This window comes from Leucoraja erinacea, chromosome 24 (genome assembly GCF_028641065.1).
Source record: "Leucoraja erinacea ecotype New England chromosome 24, Leri_hhj_1, whole genome shotgun sequence".
In the NCBI taxonomy this organism is placed as follows: domain Eukaryota; kingdom Metazoa; phylum Chordata; class Chondrichthyes; order Rajiformes; family Rajidae; genus Leucoraja; species Leucoraja erinaceus.
Genome location: NC_073400.1, coordinates 30029145 through 30042975, shown reverse-complemented (window position 1 = coordinate 30042975; position 13831 = coordinate 30029145).

Sequence of the window (13831 nt, the reverse complement as noted above, 5' to 3'; positions counted from 1 at the left end):
GGTCTACTCCGCAATTTAATCATGGCTGATCTATCTCTCCCTCCTAACCCCATTCCCCATTCTCCCCCCCTCTGACATCTGTACAAAATTGTTCCATTTTCCTGATGTTATGAGCTTTCATTTTTCATGTATGGTGGCCATCATAGAGAAAACCATGACACAGCCATCAAATTACAGCGATTGATTGTTTAAGAAAGAACTGCTGATGCTGGAAAAATCTAAGGTAGTCAAAAATGCTGGAGGAACTCAGCGGGTGAGGCAGTATCTATGGAGCGAAGGAATAGGCGACGTTTCAGGTCTAGACTGATGGAGGGGCGGGGGGGGACCAGGCAGATCATATCGTACATGAGTGTTGAATACAGTGTTATAGCTACTGAGAAAGTGCAGAGGAAAAAAAGTGCAAGGGCCGCAATGAAGTGGATTGGAAGATCTGGGAATAATTTGTTAGCGTAATGCTGGCACATGTAAGAGTCTGATAACAGCAAGGAAGAAGCTGTTCCTGAACCTGGTGGTGCGTGCTGCCAAACCTTTATCTTTTGACCAACAGGATTAGGGAGTGATAGTGTGACTGGTCGTTGGTTATGTTGGGTGCTTTTCCGAGGCAGCGTGAAGTGTAGATGGAGTCGATGGAATGGACAGGTTGGTTCGCATGATGCACTGGGCGGTATCCACAACTCTCTGCAATTTCTTGCATGTAGATGTGGAGATTAGATGTGGAGAGGATGTTTCAACAAGGGGGAGAGTCCAGGACCAGAGGGCACAATCTCAGAAATATCCTTGTAGGTTTACAAGGTTAATTCCCGGGATGGCGGGACTGCCATATGCTGAGAGAGTGGAGCGGCTGGGCTTATATACTCTGGAGTTTAGAAGGATGAGAGGGGATTTTATTGAAACATATAAGATTGTTAAGGGTTTGGACACGCAAGAGGCAGGAAACATGTTCCTGATGTTGGGGGAGTCCAGAACCAGGGGCCACACAGTTTAAGAATAAGGGGTAAGCCATTTAGAACGGAGACGAGGAAACACTTTTTCTCACAGAGAGTTGTGAGTCTGTGGAATTCTCTGCCTCGGAGGGCGGTGGAGGCAGGTTCTCTGGATACTTTCAAGAGAGAGCTAGATAGGGCTCTTAAAAATAGCGGAGTCAAGGGATATGGGGAGAAGGCAGGAACAGGGTACTGATTGGGAATGATCGGTGGCGGTGCTGGCTCGAAGGGCCGCATGGCCTCCTGCCCCTATTGCCTATTGTCTATAATAAAAGGATGTACCTTTAGAAAGGAGATGAGGAGGAATTTCTTTAGTCAGAGGATTGTGAACCTGTGGAATTAATTGCCCCAGACAGCGGGGATTGACAGATTCTTGATAGATACAGGTGTCTGGGGTTATGGGGAGAAGGCAGGAGATTGGGGTTGGAGATAGATCAGCCATGGTTAAATGGTGGAGTAGACTTGAATTCAGCACCTATAACATGAACATGAGTGAAAGGGTTAATAATATGTTCTTACAGATGTCTTTCTATCTGGGGAGCCAGGTTCCCCTTGCCAGACAGCCGGGATATAACAGGAGTAAACTTTAAATGCGAAAGACTCTTTCAAAACTATTGTCTTGCTGAATCTTTCACTTTCACATCTCTTTCAAAAATTTGTCCACAACAGTGAACGAACTTGATCAGGTGATCAAGAAAGGTGTGTTGAACCCAGGCTACAGCCAACAATGGACCATTGTGGGCTCCGCCTTTCTTTAATCATCGTTACTTTTTGCATTTCTTTCATTCACTTGTTCCGTATCTCTCCATATCACCGTCTATATCTCTCGTTTCCCTCTCCCCCTCACTCTCAGTCTGAAGAAGGGTCTCGAGTCGAAATGTCACCCGCTCCTCTTCTCCAGAGATGCTGCCTGTCCCGCTGAGGTACCCCAGCTTTTTGTGTCTATCTTCGGTCTAAACCAGCATCTGCAGTTCCTTCCTACACAAGTTGAAATCTTCACTGGGATCACGTTTCTCAATGTAACTTTGTAACTTTGCTGTGATGATATGTTTGATTCCACAGTGTCTTTTGCGGTATTATCGCATATAGTCCAAATATGAAGCAGGCAATTTAGAATGATGAGAATGTGTATAAAATCATGAGAGGAATAGATCGGGTAGATGCACGGAGTCTCTTGCCCAGAGTAGGGGAATCGAGGACCAGAGGACATAGGTTCAAGGTGAAGGAGAAAAGATTTAATAGGTGTCTGAGGGATAACTTTTTCACACAAAGGGTGGTGGGTGTATGGAACGAGCTGCCAGAGGAGGTAGTTGAGGCTGGGACTATCCCAACATTTAGGAAACAGTTAAACAGGGACATGGATTGGACAGGTTTGGAGAGATATGGACCAAGCGCAGGCAGGTGGGACTAGTGTAGCTGGGACATGTTGGCCAGTGTGGGCAAGTTGAGCCGAAGGGCCTGTTTCCACAATGTATCACTCTGTGACACTATGACGAATTTCCTCTTGGTAGTTCCGACTGCTTTCTGCACATCTCTGGGAACTCAGAGGGCTGAAAGGATATGAATGCTCATTGTGCCAGTTTGGCTGCGGACTGTAAGCACAGATTCCTGTTGGTGTGGTGTGTTAATACAAGGCCTCAGTATCTGCATGAAAGACTGAAAAATGACATATTCAGTTCCGTAAAGCAGCGAAAAAAAGTGTAGAAACCTCTTTTTAGCCTTTATTTTCTATTGCACTGTTGTGTATGTGCCATGCACAAGATCATTTAACCTATATATGAAGTTATTTATTAAAAATTATTTTATCAGGAAGTTAAATATGTTTCTTGTGTGTATCTTGCACTTACATTGGTTTCAGCACCCGAGTCTTTCAGTTCCTGGTAACATTCCTTTATGTTCTGTGAACTGATCCAGTTTAGTTGTATTGTATTGTTGTATTGTATTCAAATTTATTGTCATTGTCTCAATTTGAGACAACGAAATGAATTTCCCTTACAGGCAGTATCATAAAAAATTTTTTTTTAAAAATCACAAAAAAAATAATAAAAATAAATAATAAATAAATAATAAAACATATTAAAAATAAAATTGAAATTGAATTAAAAATTTAAAAATTTAAAAAAAAAAAAAAATTAAATCAGTTTAGTTTACTGCCACGTGTACCGAGGTCCAGTGCGAAGCTTTTGTTGTGTGCTAACCAGTCAGCGGAAAGACAATAGATAAAGTAAAGTGAAGTATCCTTTATTGTCATTCAGACTTCTCAGTGCCTTGCAGTCATAACATAGAATAAAATAACAGAACACACACTTAACACAGTTTAACATCCACCACGGTGAGACTACCAGGCCCTCCTCACTGTGATGGAAGGCAAAAGTCTGAAAGTCCTTGTCTCTTCCCTCCTTGTTCTCCCCCTGCGTTGAGGCGATCCAGGCTTCCGATGTTGTGACCCCGCCGGGTGGTGATAAGTAAATCCCGCGGCTGAATCCGAGTTCCATTAACGTGCCGGTTACAATCGAGCCGTCCACAGTGTACAGATACAGGATAATGGGTAATGCATGATAACGTCCAGTAAAGTCCGATTGAAGATAGTCAGAGGTTCTCCAGTGATTTAGGCTTCGGAAAGAGATTGTAAATTGTCTCTAGTGTGTAGGGTAGTGCTAGTGTATGGGGTGATCACTGGTTGACGTGGGCCGAAGGGCCTATTTACACGCTGTATCTCCAAACTAAAGTCAATGTTAGAATGTATCTTGCTTCAGCCCAAGTAAGTCCATGCCATTCACCTCGACCACTGCTCCAGACCCCATGGGTGAGGAACTCCCCACCAGGTTTACTAACGACAGGCGTCTATGTTTGGCCTCTGTTCGGCTCTTGGCCTCCAGTGGAAACATCCCAACTGATTGATGGAAGTTCCCCGAGGCAACGTGAACTGAGCTAAAGGGTATAAATGTTCAGGGGCTGTGGCGACCTTCACTGCCATCGACGTGTGGGATCGGTCATGGAAATAGTTTGGGACCCAAGGGGGCGGAGGTGAGTGGGGGGGGGGGGGGGGGTAGGGGGATGGGAGGGGAGGGGTAACAAGCTGCACAATCCCATCATCACCTCCTGTATGAGGCAGAGACTTGTAAAAGTCGTTTTATTTTTTTTGTTATTTTAAAGATACAGAGGGGAAAACAGGCCCTTCGGCCCACGACAACCATGCCAACCATCCAGTACCAGCCCATACAAAATCCAATTTACCAGCACTTGATATGTGCGCTTTCCTGCCTTTAGTCTCAGCAATGAAGCTGAAACAACTTTGGGTCTAGGTGGAAGGTTTATTGTCACGTGTACTGAGGTTCAGTGAGGTGATCTCCAATCTAGTCAGATAATATCATACCTGAGTACAATCAAGCCCATCGCAGGTACAAAATGGTGAAGGGAAGAGAAAGATATCAGAGTGCTGAATATAGTTTCTCAGCATTGTAGTGTAACAGTCCCAGAGAAAATGTCCCATGTCCGCAATGAGGTCGGTCGAAGAATTGGACTATCCGCTGCAGAAGAACCGTTCAGAAGCCTGACAAAAGATGTGAGGACTACACATTTCATTTGCTTGTGCAGTTTGCGCTCCCTCCTTCAACTGATCTCTGGTGGAAAAGTTAATTGAAGGTAAGTGCTTTTGGTTTTCTTTCTCTGTTTTGCTTTGTAGTTTGCACAAGGTTTTTTTTTCACAAGGGGTGACCACCTGTGAGGTGCTGCTGGGGGTTGAATTTGAGTTCAGTTTATTGTGACATTTACCAAGGTGCAGTGAAAGGTTTTTGTTACGTGCTAACCAGCCAGTGGAAAGAAAATACACGATTACAATCGAGCCATCCACAGCGTACAGATACATGATAAAGGGAATAATGTGAATGACGGTTTAGAGCAAGATAAGTCCAGCTCCAGTAAAGTCCGATCAAAGATAGTCCAAAGGTAGACAAAAATGCTGGATAAACCAAGCGGGTGAGGCAGCATCTATGGAGCAAAGGATTAGATGACGTTTCGGGTCGAGACCCTTCTTCAGACTGAGGAAAGACATCCTTGCCATAGAAGGAGTACAGAGAAGGTTCACCAGACTGATTCCTGGGATGTCAGGACTTTCATATGAAGAAAGACTGGATAGACTCGGCTTGTACTCGCTAGAATTTAGAAGATTGAGGGGGGATCTTATAGAAACGTACAAAATTCTTAAGGGGTTGGACAGGCTAGATGCAGGAAGATTGTTCCCGATGTTGGGGAAGTCCAGGACAAGGGGTCACAGCTTAAGGATAAAGGGGAAATCTTTTAGAAAACTGAGATGAGAAAACATTTTTTACACAGAGAGTGGTGAATCTCTGGAATTCTCTGCCACAGAATGTAGTTGAGGCCACAGTTCATTGGCTATATTTAAGAGGGAGTTAGATGTGGCCCTTGTGGCTAAAGGGATCAGGGAGTATGGAGAGAAAGCAGGTACAGGACACTGAGTTGGATGATCAGCCATGATCATATTGAATGGCGGTGCAGGCTCGAAGGGCTGAATGGCCTATTCATGCACATATTTTCTATGTTTCTATATCCCTATTCCTGCGTTCCATAGATGCTGCCTCACCCACTGAGTTTCTCCAGCATTTTTATCTACCTTAGATTTTTTCCAGCCTCTGCAGTTCTTTCTTAAACAAAGAGAGTCCAAAGATCTCCAATGAAGTAGATAGTAGCTCAGGACTGCTCCCTAGTTGAGGCAGATATAATATTGGCATTTAAGGGACTTTTTGTATAGGCACATGGATATGGAGGGAATGGAGGGATATGGACTATATGCAGGCAGAAAAGCGATGGTCTTGGCATCATGTTTGGCACAGGCATTGTGGGCTGAATGGCCTTTAGGCCTACAGCCTACTGAGTCCACGCTGGCCAGCGATCGCCCCGTACACTCGAACTATCCTTCACGTTAGGGACAATTTACATTTTCTACTGAAGCCAATTGACCTCCAAACCTACAAAGTCTTTGGAGTGTGGGATGAACTTGGAGCACCCGTAGAAAACCCTACGCGGTCACGGGGAGAACGTGCAAACTCCGTACAGACGGCAGCCCTAGTCAGGATCGAACCTGGGTCTCTGGCGCTGCAAGGCAGCAACTCTACCGCTGCGCCACCGTGCCACACCAGTCGCTTTCCTGTGCGGTGCTGTTCCATGTTCTATGTTGTTTAAGAGGAACGCTGTGGACTTTCTGACTAAGTCTCCCAATTTAGTACAGTGGGACAGATTTACCAGCCTAACTTTCACCTGGAAAATATGAGTTGGGATCCCAGTGCACCACTCCATCCCAGAGTAAACCTCTTCAATGATTAAAAGAATGTCTGGAACTCTTGTTGAGATATTCTGTTTATTCTATTAGTAGATCCATAAGCATTTCTTTAAATGGGTTCTGGAGGAACACATGGTACTGCTGTTAAATATTATTTTACATGCGCAAGTGATCAGATTTAGCTTTTCTTATGTATGCAACACACTGGTCACCGGCTGATATTATACCGCGAAGAGCCAATTTTAAACTATGGATTAGTATTATGGTACTTTTTTTTTTGCATTTCTGCTTTAGACAAGTCTTGTAGTCAGATACAGAGAGGCCACATTAATGTAGGCATCTGTGGGTGTGTTTATATATACGCAAAGCATTCGAAGCATGTGGACACTCGTGGCCAATAATATAACATGGAGACATAGCTCGCAAAATTCCAGGACTGCTGCATAACGTACTTATTCTGGGAGCATTACGTTATTTTATTCATTACTTGGTTTACTTTGGAGATACAGCATGGAAACAGGCCCAACATACCCGGGTCTCTGGTGCCATGAGACAGCGACTGTTCGCTGTGCCCTGTTGTGGAGGTCAATGCATTAGCATGGGCCAGTAACTGCGTGATTAGTTTAGTTGGCTTTGGTAAAGAGATGCAGCGCAGAAACAGGCCCTTCGGCCCACCGAGTCCGCGCCGACCAGCGATCACCCCGTATACTAGCACTATCCTACACACTAGGGACAATTTCCAATCTTTACCAAAGCCAATCAACGTACAAACCTGTACGTCTTTGGAGTGTGGGTGGAAACCGGAGCACCCGGACAAATGCCATGCAGTCACGGGGAAAACATGCAAACTCCGTACAGACAGCACCCACAGTCAGGATTGAACTTGGGTCTCTGGCGTTTTAAGGCTGCAACTCTACCACTGCATCACCATGCTGCCCTGTTAAAAGATACAGCATGGAAACAGGCCCTTCGGCCCACTGAGTTCTACTGAACATCGATCACCTACTCACACCAGTTCTGTGTTATTCCACTTTTTTTTCATCCATTCCCAGCACACTCGGATAAATTTTACAGAGGCCATTGAATCTTTTGTAAAATTTTTGTAAAATGTGTTTGAAACCCAATTATTATTATTTTTAAAAGAACCATAAATCTTCTTTTGAACTGTAAATTTTCTTTTGAACATAATTAGTATTTTAAAAAGAACTAAAGTAAATGTTATTGTCAATCCAATCATCGTTTTGTACATTCTTTTTTTCTTCAGCGAATTCATTGCATGCTTTGTCATTTCATTGACTCAGCTCTCATTTAGTAAATACTAGACTAAGTGGGACACGTTGGGTCCCAGCATCACACGGGAGGGCTGGTCCCCCAACGCAATATTCCACCTCTCCACCAATTCCAATATTGGTGGCCAGTGGGGGGGGGGGAGCTTTCTGGAGCGCTAGTAAGGGTGTTGTGGGCTGAAGGGACTGGTTTCCAGAGGGCTAGTATGGACATTGTGGGCCAAATGGATTCTTGGGCTGGTGGCTCAGTCACTCAAGCCTGTTGTGCTGGCAGCTCACTCACTCACGGCTGGTGGGCTGGCAGTTGACTCACGGCTATTCCTTGAAATTCCATTTCAAGCAGGGTGCAAGGCCACCAAATTCAAGTGCAGTTTCTTACCACTTCAAGTAGGGTGCAAGGCCGCTAAAGACAGCGAGTCGTGACCTCGCCCTCCTCGATCTTGCAGACTGAGCCACGCCCACACTTCTGGGTTTTATAGTCCCTCCCCCCTCCCACCAGAAGGGGTGTGGCCTTCATGGCGTGATTGACAGGAGAGAGGATCTCAACATTTTTAAAACACTAATAACTCTTTTATTTTTCATCGATGAGAAAAACCCTCGGCACCTAATGAGCGAAGGGGGACTCTGAGTAAGATGGCCAAAAACCCCATCCCAGAGTCAAACGTTGAAAAATACTGAAGAAGGGTCCTAACCCGAAACGTCACCTAATCATTTTTCTCCGGCAGGAGTAGATTTGCTGCTTTCAGCACCAGAGACCCAGGTTCGATCCCGACCACGGGTGCTGTCTGTATGGAGTCTGCACGTTCTCCCCTTGACCCCCCTGAGTGGGTTTTCTCTGAGATCTCCGGTTTCCTTCCACACTCCAAAGATGCACAGGTTTGCAGGTTAATTGGCTTGGTATAAATGTAATATTGTCCCCAGTGTGTGAAGGATAGTGGTAATATGCGGGGATTGCTGGTCGACACCGACTGGGTGGGCCGAAGGGCCTGTTTCCGCGCCGTATCTCTAAACCAAACTAAACTAAAGATGCTGCCTGACATGTCGAGTTACACCAGCATTTCGTGTCTATCTGAAAACAATTCTACTTATTTAGCACAAGTGTGCTTGAATCCCCATTCCTGGAAGTGTCAATTTTAGGATTAACGCGAGCATTTCTCCATTTATCTTAGTTTAAATAACCTTGACTCGGACGTTCCCATATTATCAGTATCGAGAGAGGAAAAGGCAGACTGTTCAAGGGTACAGCTTCAATTAATTCCATCCAATGTTTCATCTTTGTTAGAAACAAATGTATAAAATGTGCAGTTGTTATTTCACTCCCCTTCCTCCCCCTCATTGTGTGTACAAGGTCTGGAGGAAATGGTACCCCATACTCCCATCCCACAGACACTGCCCTGGGCTATTAAGTTTGGAGATACAATGCAGAAGCAGGCCCTTCGGCCCACCGAGTCCATGCCGGCCAGCGATCCCCACACACTAGGGACAATTTACAAGTTCACCGAAGCAAATTAGCCGCCAAACCTGTACATCTTTAGAGACACCTGGAGAAAACCCACACAGGTCACAGGGAGATGGTACAAACTTCATACAGACAGCACCCATAGTCAGGATCGAACCGAGGAGCCTGGCGCTGTGAGGCAGCAACTCTACCGCTGCGCCACCACAGTGCTGCCCCGGAGATAGAGATAGTTTAGAGAATGGAAACAGGAGCTCCCGGTCCACCCATTCCATGCTGACCATCGATCACAACATTCACACGAGTTCTTTGTTATCCCACTGTCTCTTCCGCTCCCACAATAGGGGTAATTTACAGAAGGCAATTAACCTACAAATCCGCCGTCGTTGAGATGTGGAAGGAAACCCACACGTTCACAGGGAGAACGTGCATACTCCACATAAAGAGCAGCCAAGGTCAGCATCAAACCCGGGTCTCTACCAGCTATGCTTTTTTTTTTTAGTTTTAGAAATACAGCATGGAAACGGGCCTTTTGGCCCACCGAGTCCACACTGACTTACAATTCCCCCGTTAATACTAGTTCAATGTTATTCCAGTTTCTCATTCACTCCCTAATTTACAGAGGCCAATTAACCTACAAACCTGTACGTCATTGAAATGTGGCCGTAAAAAAACCCACGCGGTCACAGGGAGAACGTACAAACTCCATACAGACAGTACCCGTAGTCAGGATCGAACCAAGGTCTCTGGCGCTGTGAGGCATCCTTGAGGACTGTGAACTACTGGTGTCTGTGGAAACCAGGTGAATGGACAGGAAGGCTAATTAAAGGAAGATTATTTCCTTGACTATTGACTTTCTCCAATATCCTGCTTTCCCTGATGTTAAGTACGATTTTAAAAGGAAAATCATGCTGCACAGAAACAGGCCATTCAGCCAACATGTTCTTGCTGAATATCAACAACTGTTCCCATTTCCCAGAAAGTAGTCCATGGCATTCTATATCTTAATCAGTACCATCAAGGATGAGTCTCACTCCCTCCCTGTCACTCCCTCTTCTCCCCTCTCCCATCAGACAAGAGGTACAGAAGTGTGAAAACACACACCTCCAGATCCAGGGACAGTTTCTTCCCGGCTGTTATCAGACAATTGAACCATCCTATCACCAACTGGGGAGCGGTCCTGATCTCCCACCGATCTACCTTATTGGAGACCCTCAGACTATCTATAATCAGTCTTTACTGGACTATATCTTGCACTAAATGTCATTCCCTTGATCTGTATCTGTGCACTGTGGACGGCTTGATTGTAATGTATAGTCTTTCCGCTGACTGGATAGTATGCAACAAAAAAGCTTTTCACTGTACCTCGGTACATGTGACAATAAACTAAACTAATCATTTAATATTTCGTTAACATGCAAGCAAAGGAGAGCAGTTAACTAAGAATCACTAAAGTTTGATACAAACTACCCCTGATCAGTCTGAAGAAGGGTTTCGGCCCGAAACGTCGCCTATTTCCTTCGCTCCATAGATGCTGCTGCACCCGCTGAGTTTCTCACACAATTTTGTGTACCCCTAATCAATTTTAGTTTAGTTTAGAGATTCATGCAATTCTTGCATGTTAATTGTTTGAATTATTGTTCTGTTCAGTTATGAGTCTCACACAGGGCGAACTGTTTTACTTCAATCCCTAATGAATTCTTGGAATGATTATTAAACCAATTATTTTTTCGTATCAGGCCTACCAGAATTTTGCCTGGGTTTTACGCTGCGATGTGGGTGTTTTCCCAACAGAGGGCGACATGAGACTGAAATGGAACCTGCAGGCAGTAGAGTCAACATCTCTGGAGAACATGGATGGGCGGGTGGAACTCTTCTTCAGACTGTCGGTGTTGGTGTTCGTGATCACTGGGGTGCTAAGGATCTCCGTCCCAATCGGCCACGGTGGGAAAGGTGGTGGCTTCACATCAGAGCCTCATTGAAGAAACAAGGAGCTGGTTTACAAAAAAGGATACAAAGAGGTGGTGGGTGTATGGAACGAGCAGCCGGAGGAGGTAGTTGAGGCAGGGACTATCCCAAAATTTAAGATACAGCGCGGTAAGGCCGCATTTGGAATATTATGAGTAAATTTGGGCACCATATCTGAGGAAGGATGTGCTGAATCCAGAGAGGGTCCAGAGGAGGTTTACAAGAATGATCCCAGAATGAGTGGGTTAACCAATGATGAGCCTTTGACCCCACTGTGCGTGTACTCACTGGAGTTTAGAAGAACAAGTTGCAAATTGTGAAGCCAGAGGAAGGAATGTAGGTTGAGGGGGAGGGAGTAGGAAAAATAGGTGGGACATTGGGAGGGGGGAGTGGAGCGAGAATATAGGTGGGGGGGGGGATGGAGATCCAGTAGGCCTGAGTGGACCGAGAGCGAGGGTTTGGGGAAATGCTCGCTGATATCATTGAAGCCGGGTTCAGTGCTGGTGCCACAGGCATCATAGAGTCTTACAGCACAGAAACAGGCCCTTCGGCCCAACTAGCCCACACACGACCAGCATATCTCACCCACACTAGTCCCACTTGCCTGCATTTGGCCCATTTCCCTTTAAAAGTAAGAATCTGCTTTCCTGTCTAAACCTGTCCTATCCATGTACCTGTCTAACTGTTTCTTAAATGTTGCAATAGTCCCTGCCTCAACTACCTCCTCCGGCAGCTCGTGCCATACACCCACTACCATTTGTGTGAGAAAGATACCCCTCAGATTCCTACTAACCCTCCTCACCTTAACTCTATGCCCTCTGGTTTGCGATGCCCATACTCGGGGCAAGAGACTCTGAGCATCTACCCGATCTATTCCTCACATGATTTTGTACACCTGTATAAGATCACAGGTGTCTCCACAGGTGAGTGGGTGAGCGCTTAGTAAGGGATGGGGCTAGGGGAGGATAGACTGGAGATCCTGTCACAGGATATAGCACAGGGACAGGCCTTTCGGGCCACAATGTTTGTGCCGAACGTGATGCCAAAACACCATCTCGTATCTACCTGCACATGATCTGGATCCCTCCAATCCTTGAACATCCAAAAGCCTATTCAGAACGCCCTTAAATGCCATTGTTGTGTCTGCCTCAACCACCAGCCACAGCGGCACATAGGATGGGGGAGAATGGAGGAGGATAGGGGTAGGAAGAGGAGATGGCGAGGCGCAGTTGGGGAGGGTTGCCGTGACTCACGTCACAACGGGGATCGCTGGCCTCACAACCGGAACCCATCAGCCACGCCTCCGCAGTTGGGGGGTATGGGTGAGTGGTGGAATATTGCGTTTGGGGACCAGCCCTCCCGTGTGACTTGGACCCAACGGGTCCCACTTGGTCTAGATATTAATTAACAGTCTGTAGAAGTGTCCTGAACTGTAACGTCACCTATCCATGTTGGCCAGAGGTGCTAGCCACAAAAAGCTGGAGTAACTGTGGGTCAGGCAGCATCTCTGGTGAAAAGGAATAGATGACTTTGGGTCGAGACCCTTCTTCAGAAGCGTCACCTATTCCTTTTCTCCAGAGATGCTGCCTGACCTGACTGAGTTACTCCAGCACTTTGTGTCTAGTTCTGCAAACCAGCATCTGCACTTCCTTGTTTCTCTATAATTAGCACCGTAACAGCTTTTAATCACAATTTACTCTGATAACGAGGATTTATTGATCCCAATTTCATTAGTTGGAAAGGAAAATTGAGGTCTCAGTCTTGTAAAAGCACGGAACATAAATAATGTCTAAGTATTTAATTCGGGGTGGCTGAAGCCCTATAGTGGATGGGATCGAGAAGGAAAAGTTTTGCTTGCGAATTGTAGCAGTTTAAAGCATCAATCTCCATCCGAGCATAAAGTTACATTGGATACCACACCAGAAGCAACTTAATTACTGTGCTGGAGGAACTCAGCAGATCAGGCAGCAGCTGCGGAGGGAATGGACAGGCGACATTTCATGTTCATAAGTTATAGAAGCAGAATTAGGCCACTCGGCCCATCAAGTCTACTCCGCCATTCAACCATGGGCAGATCTATCTTTCCCTCTCAACCCCAATCTATTGCCTTAGCAGTTTTCCTGCTTTCTCCCCATAACCCTTGACAACCTATTATTCAGGTTTCCCATTTGGAATCCTTCTTCAGAGTCTGTCCATTCCCTCACGGACACTGCCTGATCCGCAGAGTTCTTCCAGCACTTTGTATTCTCTCAACATTCCAGCATCTGCAGTTCCTTCATTCTCCTCTTAATTCTAACATTCTTGGTTTGCAAATTGCCACCACGGCCTTGGCTCCCAAATCCCAGCACCTGTTCCATCCGTTCTTAAGGCATACTTGATTCCAGAAAACTAGAAAAGAAGTGGAGAGACGAAGCACAAAATGTGAAGCCAGAGGAAGGAATATAGGTGGAAGGGGGTGGGGGAAGGGGAAAGCGAGAAATGGGTGTGCATCTAGGTGGGGCACAGGGAAGAGAAGGAGGTATGAAGAAGGATATTTTTTACCTAACAAGGTGCAGCAGTGGAGTGTGGCCTTACAACGCCAGAGACCCGGGTTCAATCCTGACCACGGGTGCTGTCTGTAAGGAATTTGCACGTTCTCCCCGAGACCGCATAGGTTTTCTGCGGGTTCTCTGAATGTGGGAGGTTAATTAATTGGCTTTGGTAACAATTTGTAAATTGTTTCCAGTGTGTAGAATGGCGTTATGTACGGGCTGATCACTGGCCAAAAGGGCCTGTGTCCACGCTGTATCTCTAGAGCCTAATTGGAGAATTTAATGCAGATCAATGGCACAGTGCCATT